A 13,089-nucleotide genomic window follows, 5' to 3' on the forward strand; every position below is an offset into this window, starting at 1 on the left:
TTGGTAGTGCATTAAGATGCTTTGTAAATACAATCTTGCAGTGTATCTCCACAAGTTCCAACATACACAACCCATTTTATGGCCATGATACTGTTGTTTTAAACTCACCCTAAGCCTGTTGGGCTCTTTCTCTGCCGCATAAATTACAGCCCTGAGAGACTTTGGGCTCCAACTTTATCTATGAAAGGTCAGGGACTTAATGGAGGTCATGAAAGTCCCAAGGAAAGTGTTTACACAAAAGTGGTCTGGCAAAGTTTTATTACTATTTTTCTTCCCGCTTATCACTGACAATGCGTCCTTTTAAAGTTTTGACTTTTGTTTAAATTCGCCCTTGCTTATTGATTCTGATATTAAAGTCCAATTGTCAGTGTATCACGGCTTAATAAGCAAAACGCATGTTGATGTAGAAGTCCTTCTACACACACTTTTATGTTAGGTTCTTTCTTTCGCCATGTGATCCTCTGTTGCTTCTCTCTTCGTCCTGAAAAGTTATTGTTTATCACAAGACTCTCTGCTTCCTTCTTTTTTAAAATGTTTTCTCTTTTTCTTCCTTCTGCTCAACACGTTCAAGCTTTTTGTGCATAATTTAGAATCTTCTTTTCCATTTTACAAGTTGGCCAATTTAAATTAGGTTGTTTTATTTGAAAAGCCTGTAATTCTCTTTTTCCCTTTTCACATAATCACAAATTTCTTATCACAGAATGAACATGTTAATTCTATTTTATCTTTTATTTTTTTTCTCTAATCTTGACTCATTTCACTTTGACCAATTCTACCTTAAAGTGGACAAGTACACATTAATGTTATCTGTAATTTCTAATTTCTTCTCTGCTTTAATGAAAATTATAGCCCTTGCCAAATTTTTCCTGTATCATTTATATTTCTGCATTTCATTGCATCTCTGGCCTACTTTAATATAAACATGATCAACTGGAATATGAAATCTAAAATATTTATTTCTTCAATTCACCAAAAAGCAAAATCTAATTTCTATCCTCCTTCTCTCCCTGAACTCTCTCTCTTCCTCCTCCTCACAGGAGCCTCTCCACAGTCTGCTCCTAATTTCCAAATTCACTGTAGTTTTTCCACAACCACTCAAACCTACCAATGTCTCGAATCAAAATTAAAAAAAATCAAGAAACACCTATGTTTTTGCAAAAATTCCTCATGTTCACTTTCAAAAGCTTCATCCAATTGTTAAAATTTCATAACACCTACTTCTCCCTTTCTGAAGGAGACGCAAGTATACAATTAAGTAAAAACCATCATCAAAATGATATATCTTGTCTATTGAATCATGTAAGTATAAATTGTCTCATCACTAAACTTTTTCTGTAAATTAATCACATCCCCACAACTTGGGCTCTCATTATTCTGTAAAAATAAAACTAATTTCAATTCATGCAACCAACTCAGTGTCCTTCTGGGTCCCTCAACCACACAGGTTCTAATTCTGTTACTCTGTTCCATTTTTCCACTTGCACATCTAACTATGGCCCCTTTCTCACTTGCCCTATCATTTGAAATTGATTTATTATAAGCAATCCTATCTGCACCAATGTCACATAAAAAGGGTAATTGGTGTCCCATTACCAATACGGTTATTTCAACTCAATCATTTAATCAAAAGCCAATATCTTTTGTAAATTTAGGAAAACCTCTTCATTTAAAAACTTAGTCATGCTGAAGGCTGCTTCTTCTCAAGGCAATTTCTTGCTATCTGGCCTTCTTTTAGTGTGGTCTTCCTGTGTGGTTGACGGCAGTTTCTGGCAAAGTGTCCTGATCTGCCACAATTGTAACAAATATCATCTCCGGTGGGAAGGCATCCTTGTCTCAGCCTCTTCCACCTTGATAAAAGACATTCTGACCTTTATTTTGATAAAAAGTGTCGAGACCTCTGTTTCTTTTTATTTTCTATCTTCTCAGCATGGAGGGCGTGATTTACATACTCCTCCAGGGTACCTGTTGGCAGGCAAATGTAATGTTTATTCACCCACTTATGAATTTCCTCTCTTGATCCTGCATGTGAAGCATTCTTCAACTGCTGTTGAAATGCCCCATCCACATCACCATCTTCCTGCAGCCCGCTGTGGTTTTAAAACACAGCTGTCATTCTCACTTTGTATTGCCCAAATGTCTCATCTTTTCTGTTTCTTGTCACCCTCTTCTCTTTTTAAGGCTACCCTCATCCAATATTCTGTTTCCTCAAAGCCATTTGTCTTCATCTTTTTGGGGTCTTTCTTTGTCTTTGCTATGATTGATTTCTGCAATGCGGCTATTTTTCGTGTTTTTAACTGACCATTAAAGCCATGTTCAGCTATCCATTTGTCTAAATACTGAATTTTATCAGGATCCTGTTTTTTGATGAACTTCCTTATCTTCACTCATCTTTTTAAACCATCCTAGGCATCTGGGTTAAATTTTTTTATTTTTCAGAAAACGCACATCAGGCTATTTCTCTCTTTTCTTTTAAGCCTATCCCGTTGTATAAGTTATTTTATTTAATTTCAAATTTAAATGAATTTATCTCCTCAAATCATCTTCTTTATTAACTTCTTTTGTAAATTTGGGAATTATTTTTCTCAATAAGATCTCGTCACTCATAAGTAGCCTTTTGTTGGTTACTAATCCTTGATTCCATTTTATCTCTACTTCATCAATCCTTTTAGCATAATTCCAACCACTTTTATCACTCTCCCTGATATTTAGACACACAGACAGACACACAGACATATACACGGGCCCACAAAACGACACACACAGTTCTCAACACTGAACAACTACAAACAACAATAACATGTTAGTATAACAGCAACACAATCCATCTTTATCTTTTGCCCATAATAAGTCCTTTAATTCAACTAATATCTCTCATAATTATGTATGTGCAGCCCTATAGGGCCAATGCAGCCTCTGCCACAAATGCACACTGCCACTTATACACGCAGCACATTGAGGTGAGCGCTTTATTGGTTTATCTGTATTTTTTGGGGGTTTCTCAGGATACAGGGGGCAGTTGCAACCCCCCTCCCCCTTCTTTACCTTCTTAAGATGCCCTTTATTAGTCCCACAATGGGGAAATTCGAGATTCGAACCCAGGCCTCCTGGGGAGACTGGGTCCTGAACGCGGCGCCTTAGACCACTCGGCCATCCTGGCAGCCAACAACTTTCTCTGTCATTCTCAAATACTGGTCCTGTTTATTACCCTTACTGCAGTACATAGGATAAAATACCAAATGGTATTTGTAATCCCCAATCACACCATTCACTCACTTTGCATACAGCAAAATGATCATTCCACATCTGGTGTTGTGTGTGCGGGTTTCTTTTTTTTTTTTTTTTTTTTTTTTTTCTTCAGCTTCTCTGCAAATTCTTCTCTCACTACCCTGAAACCTGATCCTTCAGGCTTGGCCCAGCCAGACCTCTTCTTTTGCTGTTGTCTGGTCAGCTACTTCTCCAAACCCACACACACACACACGCACGCACGCACGCACACACATTCTCACTGACTCAAACTTGTTCCTTTGTTCACACACACACAGCTGCACAGCCCCCAAAACACTTCAAATAAAAACCACCGAAAATAATGCCTTATTATTCCCTGAATTTCAATGTGAAATTGTGAGTAAGACCTTCTCCTGATTGCCACTCTTTTCCATTGTCGACACCGGAGGGAACCTTTTAATTTTCGCGGAAACTTTGTCTCCCTTCTCTAGGCGGATCAATCTCTAAAATTTGCTCAGTTTATGGCCAAATTCGCTACCATCGACGCCGAGGAACAAATCAATTTGTTCACCGTGCTATCCGTGTCTAAAATTTGCTCAGTTTCAACGAGTTATGGTCAATTCGCTACCGATGAGTTATGGCCTAATTCGCTACCGATTATTTTTACATAACTCCTTGGACTAGCACGATGCAGTTTTTGTTACCGTACTGACTAAACGGTCGAGGCCCGGCCTCTGCGCGCGCTGTCTTACCCACATAAATCACCCCTTACGAATTGTGTTAATATTTTAAATTTTAAAATGGTGGCACAAAATAATTTGAAAAACAATACCTGATTTCCTCTGGATCAGCCTTGTCCTATCGGCAACCGGCATCCGGGCGGTGCGCCGTCGCAGGAACTTGGAGGCCTCGCTTTCTCAATGTTGAAGCGCTGACGTCAGATTCGATGGCGTCCAAAAGATCCAACGACGACGCCCGTCCGAGTGCGGCTGCCCGCATTCTCCACCAAATAAATGTCAGGTTTAAAACGGCCCTGACGCCTTTTTTACACTGGGAATTATTTAAATAATGATGGCTGAATGTCCAAAGTCAATCAAGCAAAGTTTTATTTTCCAATTTGCGAGTTGGTGAGAGAGAGAGAGCCGGAGGCCGAACAGGCCTGTTCGGCCTCCCACACTCCCTTCATCTGACCCCCTTCATCTGACTCTCCTCCGGACATAAAGAGACAAAGAGGGGGGCTGTCTTCTGGAATTCTAGCAGGCAGGCAGGAAACAACCAATCACAACAGACAGTTTAAAACTTCAGCTCGAAGATTCAGAAACTTGAAACCGAATGTGTGTGTGTGTGTGTGGCTGTGCTCATGTGTGCTAAATGAGTGTCTGTGTGTATACAATTATTAGTGATACAAATAGTGTATGAAACATGATTATGAAAACACAAAATTGGTGACATATCCTAACAATCTCCTACAAATTGGTCCGTCTTTCCTTCTCCGGAAGGGTCTGAGTCTTGCTGGTTTTCCATTACTGCCTGATGCAACACACGACGATGATAGTGGTTAGGGACATGGTCATCAGGCCTCAGTGAGAATTGAACACACAACCACTGGCTTACTAGGTCAGTGCGCTAACCACTGAGGTATGAGGCCGTGCACTTCGGTATGCCATTAACATATTCTACACGATCTAACAATAGCACAGCGGTAAGGTGTGGTTACTCTGCAATTTTTTTTAAGCAAAGGTAAGTACATCGCTTGACTCAATCTACGTAAAGAAAATTCCTGCGAACATTCTACCTATTCAGGAGGTTGTTCTAACAACCAAATCACCTTGTTTGACATCAATTCCTAAGAATGCTACCAGACCTCAGTGAGGCATACGTCCACTAGGCCTCAGTGAGAATTGAACTCACGACCCCTGGTTTACTAGACCAGTGCTCTAACCACTGAGCTATGAGGCCTTGTCCTCAATTGTGCCATTAGCATTTTGTTAACGAGGGAACAAAAGCACAGCGGTAGGTGGGGAGCACTGAACAATTTTTTCAAAGAAAACCCAAGTACGTTGCTTGACACCCAAGAGATAAAGAGCACACCTGCAGATGTTCAGCACATTTGGAAGGTGATTCTAACACCCAAAATACCTGGCTTGATTCCATATCGCTATCTAGGCCTCAGTGAGAATTGAACTCACGACCACTGGTTTACGAGACCTGTACTCTAACCACTGAGCTATGTAGCCTTCCATGTATTTATACTGTTAGCATTTTTGTTAACGAGCCAAAAAAAGTGCAGCTTCAAATGCATGAGAAAAACTTAGGACATTACTTGACTCGCAGGAGACCAAACATACACCTGCTTATCTCCTAAAAAAGGGCCAGTCTATCCTTCTCCGGAAGGGTCTGGGTCTTGCTGGTTTTCCGTCATTGCCTGATGCAACACACGACGATGATAGTGGTTAGGGACATGGTCATCAGGTTTCAGTGAGGTATACACCCACCAAGCCTCAGTGAGAATTGAACTCACGACCCCTGGTTTACTAGACCAGTTCTCTAACCACATAGCAATGAGGCCTTGTCCGCTACCGTGCCATTAGCATTTTGTTAACGAGGGAACAAAAGCACAGCGGTAGGTGGGGAGCACTGAACAATTTTTTCAAAGAAAACCCAAGTACGTTGCTTGACACCCAAGAGATAAAGAGCACACCTGCAGATGTTCAACACATTTGGAAGGTGATTCTAACACCCAAAATACCTGGCTTGACACCAGATTGCAACCTAGGCCTCAGTGAGAATTGAACTCACGACCACTGGTTTACAAGACCAGTACTCTAACCACTGAGCTATGAAGCCGTGCACATTTTCATATCGTTCGCATTTTTGATAACGAGCCCAAAGAAAAGTGCAGCTTCAAATGTATGAGAAAAACTAAGGACATGACTTGACTAGCAGGAGACAAAACATACACCTGCTTATCTCCTACAAATTGGTCCGTCTTTCCTTCTCCGGAAGGGTCTGAGTCTTGCTGGTTTTCCATTACTGCCTGATGCAACACACGACGATGATAGCGGTTAGGGACATGGTCATCAGGCCTCAGTGAGAATTGAACACACAACCACTGGCTTACTAAGTCAGTGCGCTAACCACTGAGGTATGAGGACGTGCACTTCGGTATGCCATTAACATATTCTACACGATCTAACAATAGCACAACGGTAAGGTGTGGTTACTCTGCAATTTTTTTAAAGCAAAGGTAAGTACATCGCTTGACTCAATCTACGTAAAGAAAATTCCTGCGAACATTCTACCTATTCAGGAGGTTGTTCTAACAACCAAATCACCTTGTTTGACATCAATTCCTAAGAATGCTACCAGACCTCAGTGAGGTATACGTCCACCAGGCCTCAGTGAGAATTGAACTCACGACCCCTGGTTTACTAGACCAGTGCTCTAACCACTGAGCTATGAGGCCTTGTCCTCAATTGTGCCATTAGCATTTTGTTAACGAGGGAACAAAAGCACAGCGGTAGGTGGGGAGCACTGAACAATTTTTTCAAAGAAATCCCAAGTACGTTGCTTGACACCCAAGAGATAAAGAGCACACCTGCAGATGTTCAACACATTTGGAAGGTGATTCTAACACCCAAAATACCTGGCTTGACACCAGATTGCAACCTAGGCCTCAGTGAGAATTGAACTCACGACCACTGGTTTACGAGACCAGTACTCTAACCACTGAGCTATGAAGCCTTCCATGTATTTATACTCTTAGCATTTTTGTTAACGAGCCAAAAAAAGTGCAGCTTCAAATGCATGAGAAAAACTTAGGACATTACTTGACTCGCAGGAGACCAAACATACACCTGCTAATCTCCTACAAAAGGGCCAGTCTATCCTTCTCCGCAAAGGGTCTGGGTCTTGCTGGTTTTCCGTCACTGCCTGATGCAACACACGACGATGATAGTGGTTAGGGACATGGTCATCATGCTTCAGTGAGGTATACACCCACCAAGCCTCAGTGAGAATTGAACTCACGACCACTGGTTTACAAGACCAGTACGCTCACCACTGAGCTATGAAGCCGTGCACATTTTCATATCGTTCGCATTTTTGATAACGAGCCCAAAGAAAAGTGCAGCTTCAAATGCATGAGAATAACTTAGGACATGAGTTGACTAGCAGGAGACAAAACATACACCTGCTTATCTCCTACAAAATGGTCCGTCTTTCCTTCTCCGGAAGGGTCTGAGTCTTGCTGGTTTTCCATTACTGCCTGATGCAACACACGACGATGATAGTGGTTAGGGACATGGTCATCAGGCCTCAGTGAGAATTGAACACACAACCACTGGCTAACTAGGTCAGTGCGCTAACCACTGAGGTATGAGGACGTGCACTTCGGTATGCCATTAACATATTCTACACGATCTAACAATAGCACAACGGTAAGGTGTGGTTACTCTGCAATTTTTTTAAAGCAAAGGCAAGTACATCGCTTGACTCAATCTCCGTAAAGAAAATTCCTGCGAACATTCTACCTATTCAGGAGGTTGTTCTAACAACCAAATCACCTTGTTTGACATAAATTCCTAAGAATGCTACCAGACCTCAGTGAGGCATACGTCCACCAGGCCTCAGTGAGAATTGAACTCACGACCCCTGGTTTACTAGACCAGTGCTCTAACCACTGAGCTATGAGGCCTTGTCCTCAATTGTGCCATTAGCATTTTGTTAACGAGGGAACAAAAGCACAGCGGTAGGTGGGGAGCACTGAACAATTTTTTCAAAGAAAACCCAAGTACGTTGCTTGACACCCAAGAGATAAAGAGCACACCTGCAGATGTTCAGCACATTTGGAAGGTGATTCTAACACCCAAAATACCTGGCTTGATTCCAGATCGCTATCTAGGACTCAGTGAGAATTGAACACACGACCACTGGTTTACGAGACCAGTACTCTAACCACTGAGCTATGAAGCCTTCCATGTATTTATACTCTTAGCATTTTTGTTAACGAGCCAAAAAAAGTGCAGCTTCAAATGCATGAGAATAACTTAGGACATGACTTGACTAGCAGGAGACCAAACATACACCTGCTTATCTCCTAAAAAAGGGCCAGTCTATCCTTCTCCGGAAGGGTCTGGGTCTTGCTGGTTTTCCGTCATTGCCTGATGCAACACACGACGATGATAGTGGTTAGGGACATGGTCATCAGGTTTCAGTGAGGTATACACCCACCAAGCCTCAGTGAGAATTGAACTCACGACCCCTGGTTTACTAGACCAGTTCTCTAACCACATAGCAATGAGGCCTTGTCCACTACCGTGCCATTAGCATTTTGTTAACGAGGGAACAAAAGCACAGCGGTAGGTAGGGAGCACTAAAGTTTTTTCAAAGAAAACCCAAGTAGGTTGCTAGACTCCCTATAGATAAAGAGCACACCTGCAGATGTTAAACACATTTGGAAGGTGATTCTAACACCCAAAATACCTGGCTTGACACCAGATTGCAACCTAGGCCTCAGTGAGAATTGAACTCACGACCACTGGTTTACAAGACCAGTACTCTAACCACTGAGCTATGAAGCCGTGCACATTTTCATATCGTTCGCATTTTTGATAACGAGCCCAAAGAAAAGTGCAGCTTCAAATGTATGAGAAAAACTTAGGACATGACTTGACTAGCAGGAGACAAAACATACACCTGCTTATCTCCTACAAATTGGTCCGTCTTTCCTTCTCCGGAAGGGTCTGAGTCTTGCTGGTTTTCCATTACTGCCTGATGCAACACACGACGATGATAGTGGTTAGGGACATGGTCATCAGGCCTCAGTGAGAATTGAACACACAACCACTGGCTTACTAGGTCAGTGCGCTAACCACTGAGGTATGAGGACGTGCACTTCGGTATGCCATGAACATATTCTACACGATCTAACAATAGCACAACGGTAAGGTGTGGTTACTCTGCAATTTTTTTAAAGCAAAGGCAAGTACATCGCTTGACTCAATCTACGTAAAGAAAATTCCTGCGAACATTCTATCTATTCAGGAGGTTGTTCTAACAACCAAATCACCTTGTTGGACATCAATTCCTAAGAATGCTACCAGACCTCAGTGAGGTATACGTCCACCAGGCCACAGTGAGAATTGAACTCACGACCCCTGGTTTACTAGACCAGTGCTCTAACCACTGAGCTATGAGGCCTTGTCCTCAATTGTGCCATTAGCATTTTGTTAACGAGGGAACAAAAGCACAGCGGTAGGTGGGGAGCACTGAACAATTTTTTCAAAGAAAACCCAAGTACGTTGCTTGACACCCAAGAGATAAAGAGCACACCTGCAGATGTTCAACACATTTGGAAGGTGATTCTAACACCCAAAATACCTGGCTTGATTGCAGATCGCTATCTAGGCCTCAGTGAGAATTGAACTCACGACCACTGGTTTACGAGACCAGTACTCTAACCACTGAGCTATGAAGCCTTCCTTGTATTTATACTGTTAGCATTTTTGTTAACGAGCCAAAAAAAGTGCAGCTTCAAATGCATGAGAAAAACTTAGGACATTACTTGACTCGCAGGAGACCAAACATACACCTGCTTATCTCCTACAAAAGGGCCAGTCTATCCTTCTCCGGAAGGGTCCGGGTCTTGCTGGTTTTCCGTCACTGCCTGATGCAACACACGATGATGATAGTGGTTAGGGACATGGTCATCAGGCTTCAGTGAGGTATACACCCACCAAGCCTCAGTGAGAAACGAAACTCACGACCCCTGGTTTACTAGACCAGTTCTCTAACCACATAGCAATGAGGTCTTGTCCTCTACCGTGCCATTAGCATTTTGTTAACGAGGGAACAAAAGCACAGCGGTAGGTGGGGAGCACTGAACAATTTTTTCAAAGAAAACCCAAGTACGTTGCTTGACACCCAAGAGATAAAGAGCACACCTGCAGATGTTCAACACATTTGGAAGGTGATTCTAACACCCAAAATACCTGGCTTGACACCAGATTGCAACCTAGGCCTCAGTGAGAATTGAACTCACGACCACTGGTTTACAAGACCAGTACTCTAACCACTGAGCTATGAAGCCGTGCAAATTTTCATATCGTTCGCATTTTTGATAACGAGCCCAAAGAAAAGTGCAGCTTCAAATGTATGAGAAAAACTTAGGACATGACTTGACTAGCAGGAGACAAAACATACACCTGCTTATCTCCTACAAATTGGTCCGTCTTTCCTTCTCCGGAAGGGTCTGAGTCTTGCTGGTTTTCCATTACTGCCTGATGCAACACACGACGATGATAGCGGTTAGGGACATGGTCATCAGGCCTCAGTGAGAATTGAACACACAACCACTGGCTTACTAAGTCAGTGCGCTAACCACTGAGGTATGAGGACGTGCACTTCGGTATGCCATTAACATATTCTACACGATCTAACAATAGCACAACGGTAAGGTGTGGTTACTCTGCAATTTTTTTAAAGCAAAGGTAAGTACATCGCTTGACTCAATCTACGTAAAGAAAATTCCTGCGAACATTCTACCTATTCAGGAGGTTGTTCTAACAACCAAATCACCTTGTTTTACATCAATTCCTAAGAATGCTACCAGACCTCAGTGAGGTATACGTCCACCAGGCCTCAGTGAGAATTGAACTCACGACCCCTGGTTTACTAGACCAGTGCTCTAACCACTGAGCTATGAGGCCTTGTCCTCAATTGTGCCATTAGCATTTTGTTAACGAGGGAACAAAAGCACAGCGGTAGGTGGGGAGCACTGAACAATTTTTTCAAAGAAATCCCAAGTACGTTGCTTGACACCCAAGAGATAAAGAGCACACCTGCAGATGTTCAACACATTTGGAAGGTGATTCTAACACCCAAAATACCTGGCTTGACACCAGATTGCAACCTAGGCCTCAGTGAGAATTGAACTCACGACCACTGGTTTACAAGACCAGTACTCTAACCACTGAGCTATGAAGCCGTGCACATTTTCATATCGTTCGCATTTTTGATAACGAGCCCAAAGAAAAGTGCAGCTTCAAATGTATGAGAAAAACTTAGGACATGACTTGACTAGCAGGAGACAAAACATACACCTGCTTATCTCCTACAAAATGGTCCGTCTTTCCTTCTCCGGAAGGGTCTGAGTCTTGCTGGTTTTCCATTACTGCCTGATGCAACACACGACGATGATAGTGGTTAGGGACATGGTCATCAGGCCTCAGTGAGAATTGAACACACAACCACTGGCTAACTAGGTCAGTGCGCTAACCACTGAGGTATGAGGACGTGCACTTCGGTATGCCATTAACATATTCTACACGATCTAACAATAGCACAACGGTAAGGTGTGGTTACTCTGCAATTTTTTTAAAGCAAAGGCAAGTACATCGCTTGACTCAATCTCCGTAAAGAAAATTCCTGCGAACATTCTACCTATTCAGGAGGTTGTTCTAACAACCAAATCACCTTGTTTGACATAAATTCCTAAGAATGCTACCAGACCTCAGTGAGGCATACGTCCACCAGGCCTCAGTGAGAATTGAACTCACAACCCCTGGTTTACTAGACCAGTGCTCTAACCACTGAGCTATGAGGCCTTGTCCTCAATTGTGCCATTAGCATTTTGTTAACGAGGGAACAAAAGCACAGCGGTAGGTGGGGAGCACTGAACAATTTTTTCAAAGAAAACCCAAGTACGTTGCTTGACACCCAAGAGATAAAGAGCACACCTGCAGATGTTCAGCACATTTGGAAGGTGATTCTAACACCCAAAATACCTGGCTTGATTCCAGATCGCTATCTAGGCCTCAGTGAGAATTGAACTCACGACCACTGGTTTACGAGACCAGTACTCTAACCACTGAGCTATGTAGCCTTCCATGTATTTATACTGTTAGCATTTTTGTTAACGAGCCAAAAAAAGTGCAGCTTCAAATGCATGAGAAAAACTTAGGACATTACTTGACTCGCAGGAGACCAAACATACACCTGCTTATCTCCTAAAAAAGGGCCAGTCTATCCTTCTCCGGAAGGGTCTGGGTCTTGCTGGTTTTCCGTCATTGCCTGATGCAACACACGACGATGATAGTGGTTAGGGACATGGTCATCAGGTTTCAGTGAGGTATACACCCACCAAGCCTCAGTGAGAATTGAACTCACGACCCCTGGTTTACTAGACCAGTTCTCTAACCACATAGCAATGAGGCCTTGTCCGCTACCGTGCCATTAGCATTTTGTTAACGAGGGAACAAAAGCACAGCGGTTGGTGGGGAGCACTGAACAATTTTTTCAAAGAAAACCCAAGTACGTTGCTTGACACCCAAGAGATAAAGAGCACACCTGCAGATGTTCAACACATTTGGAAGGTGATTCTAACACCCAAAATACCTGGCTTGACACCAGATTGCAACCTAGGCCTCAGTGAGAATTGAACTCACGACCACTGGTTTACAAGACCAGTACTCTAACCACTGAGCTATGAAGCCGTGCACATTTTCATATCGTTCGCATTTTTGATAACGAGCCCAAAGAAAAGTGCAGCTTCAAATGTATGAGAAAAACTTAGGACATGACTTGACTAGCAGGAGACAAAACATACACCTGCTTATCTCCTACAAATTTGTCCGTCTTTCCTTCTCCGGAAGGGTCTGAGTCTTGCTGGTTTTCCATTACTGCCTGATGCAACACACGACGATGATAGCGGTTAGGGACATGGTCATCAGGCCTCAGTGAGAATTGAACACACAACCACTGGCTTACTAGGTCAGTGCGCTAATCACTAAGGTATGAGGACGTGCACTTCGGTATGCCATTAACATATTCTACACGATCTAACAATAGCACAACGGTAAGGTG

At 42.7% G+C, this 13,089-nt stretch overlaps 1 protein-coding gene and 17 non-coding genes across 20 annotated transcripts in view; 1 reads left to right on the forward strand and 17 right to left on the reverse strand.

Moving 5' to 3' along the window:
• LOC148327800 (receptor-type tyrosine-protein phosphatase gamma-like) overlaps positions 1-13,089 on the forward strand; it is a 456,824-nt gene that overhangs the window by 243,844 nt on the left and 199,891 nt on the right. The gene's annotated exons all lie outside the window — the stretch shown is intronic.
• On the reverse strand, positions 5,112-5,184 carry trnat-agu (transfer RNA threonine (anticodon AGU)). The gene has a single exon. It is a non-coding gene; the product is annotated as a tRNA-Thr (tRNA).
• On the reverse strand, positions 5,390-5,462 carry trnat-cgu (transfer RNA threonine (anticodon CGU)). The gene has a single exon. It is a non-coding gene; the product is annotated as a tRNA-Thr (tRNA).
• trnat-ugu (transfer RNA threonine (anticodon UGU)) lies at positions 6,000-6,072 on the reverse strand. Its single transcript has one exon. It is a non-coding gene; the product is annotated as a tRNA-Thr (tRNA).
• trnat-agu (transfer RNA threonine (anticodon AGU)) lies at positions 6,619-6,691 on the reverse strand. The gene has a single exon. It is a non-coding gene; the product is annotated as a tRNA-Thr (tRNA).
• On the reverse strand, positions 6,897-6,969 carry trnat-cgu (transfer RNA threonine (anticodon CGU)). Its single transcript has one exon. It is a non-coding gene; the product is annotated as a tRNA-Thr (tRNA).
• On the reverse strand, positions 7,230-7,302 carry trnat-ugu (transfer RNA threonine (anticodon UGU)). Its single transcript has one exon. It is a non-coding gene; the product is annotated as a tRNA-Thr (tRNA).
• trnat-agu (transfer RNA threonine (anticodon AGU)) lies at positions 7,849-7,921 on the reverse strand. The gene has a single exon. It is a non-coding gene; the product is annotated as a tRNA-Thr (tRNA).
• Positions 8,127-8,199, reverse strand: trnat-cgu (transfer RNA threonine (anticodon CGU)). Its single transcript has one exon. It is a non-coding gene; the product is annotated as a tRNA-Thr (tRNA).
• trnat-ugu (transfer RNA threonine (anticodon UGU)) lies at positions 8,735-8,807 on the reverse strand. Its single transcript has one exon. It is a non-coding gene; the product is annotated as a tRNA-Thr (tRNA).
• trnat-agu (transfer RNA threonine (anticodon AGU)) lies at positions 9,354-9,426 on the reverse strand. Its single transcript has one exon. It is a non-coding gene; the product is annotated as a tRNA-Thr (tRNA).
• trnat-cgu (transfer RNA threonine (anticodon CGU)) lies at positions 9,632-9,704 on the reverse strand. The gene has a single exon. It is a non-coding gene; the product is annotated as a tRNA-Thr (tRNA).
• trnat-ugu (transfer RNA threonine (anticodon UGU)) lies at positions 10,243-10,315 on the reverse strand. The gene has a single exon. It is a non-coding gene; the product is annotated as a tRNA-Thr (tRNA).
• Positions 10,862-10,934, reverse strand: trnat-agu (transfer RNA threonine (anticodon AGU)). Its single transcript has one exon. It is a non-coding gene; the product is annotated as a tRNA-Thr (tRNA).
• On the reverse strand, positions 11,140-11,212 carry trnat-ugu (transfer RNA threonine (anticodon UGU)). The gene has a single exon. It is a non-coding gene; the product is annotated as a tRNA-Thr (tRNA).
• On the reverse strand, positions 11,759-11,831 carry trnat-agu (transfer RNA threonine (anticodon AGU)). The gene has a single exon. It is a non-coding gene; the product is annotated as a tRNA-Thr (tRNA).
• On the reverse strand, positions 12,037-12,109 carry trnat-cgu (transfer RNA threonine (anticodon CGU)). The gene has a single exon. It is a non-coding gene; the product is annotated as a tRNA-Thr (tRNA).
• Positions 12,647-12,719, reverse strand: trnat-ugu (transfer RNA threonine (anticodon UGU)). The gene has a single exon. It is a non-coding gene; the product is annotated as a tRNA-Thr (tRNA).

This window comes from Idiotropiscis lumnitzeri, chromosome 11 (genome assembly GCF_059441095.1).
Source record: "Idiotropiscis lumnitzeri isolate Australia: NSW breed Sydney's pygmy pipehorse chromosome 11, RoL_Ilum_1.0, whole genome shotgun sequence".
NCBI lineage: Eukaryota > Metazoa > Chordata > Actinopteri > Syngnathiformes > Syngnathidae > Idiotropiscis > Idiotropiscis lumnitzeri.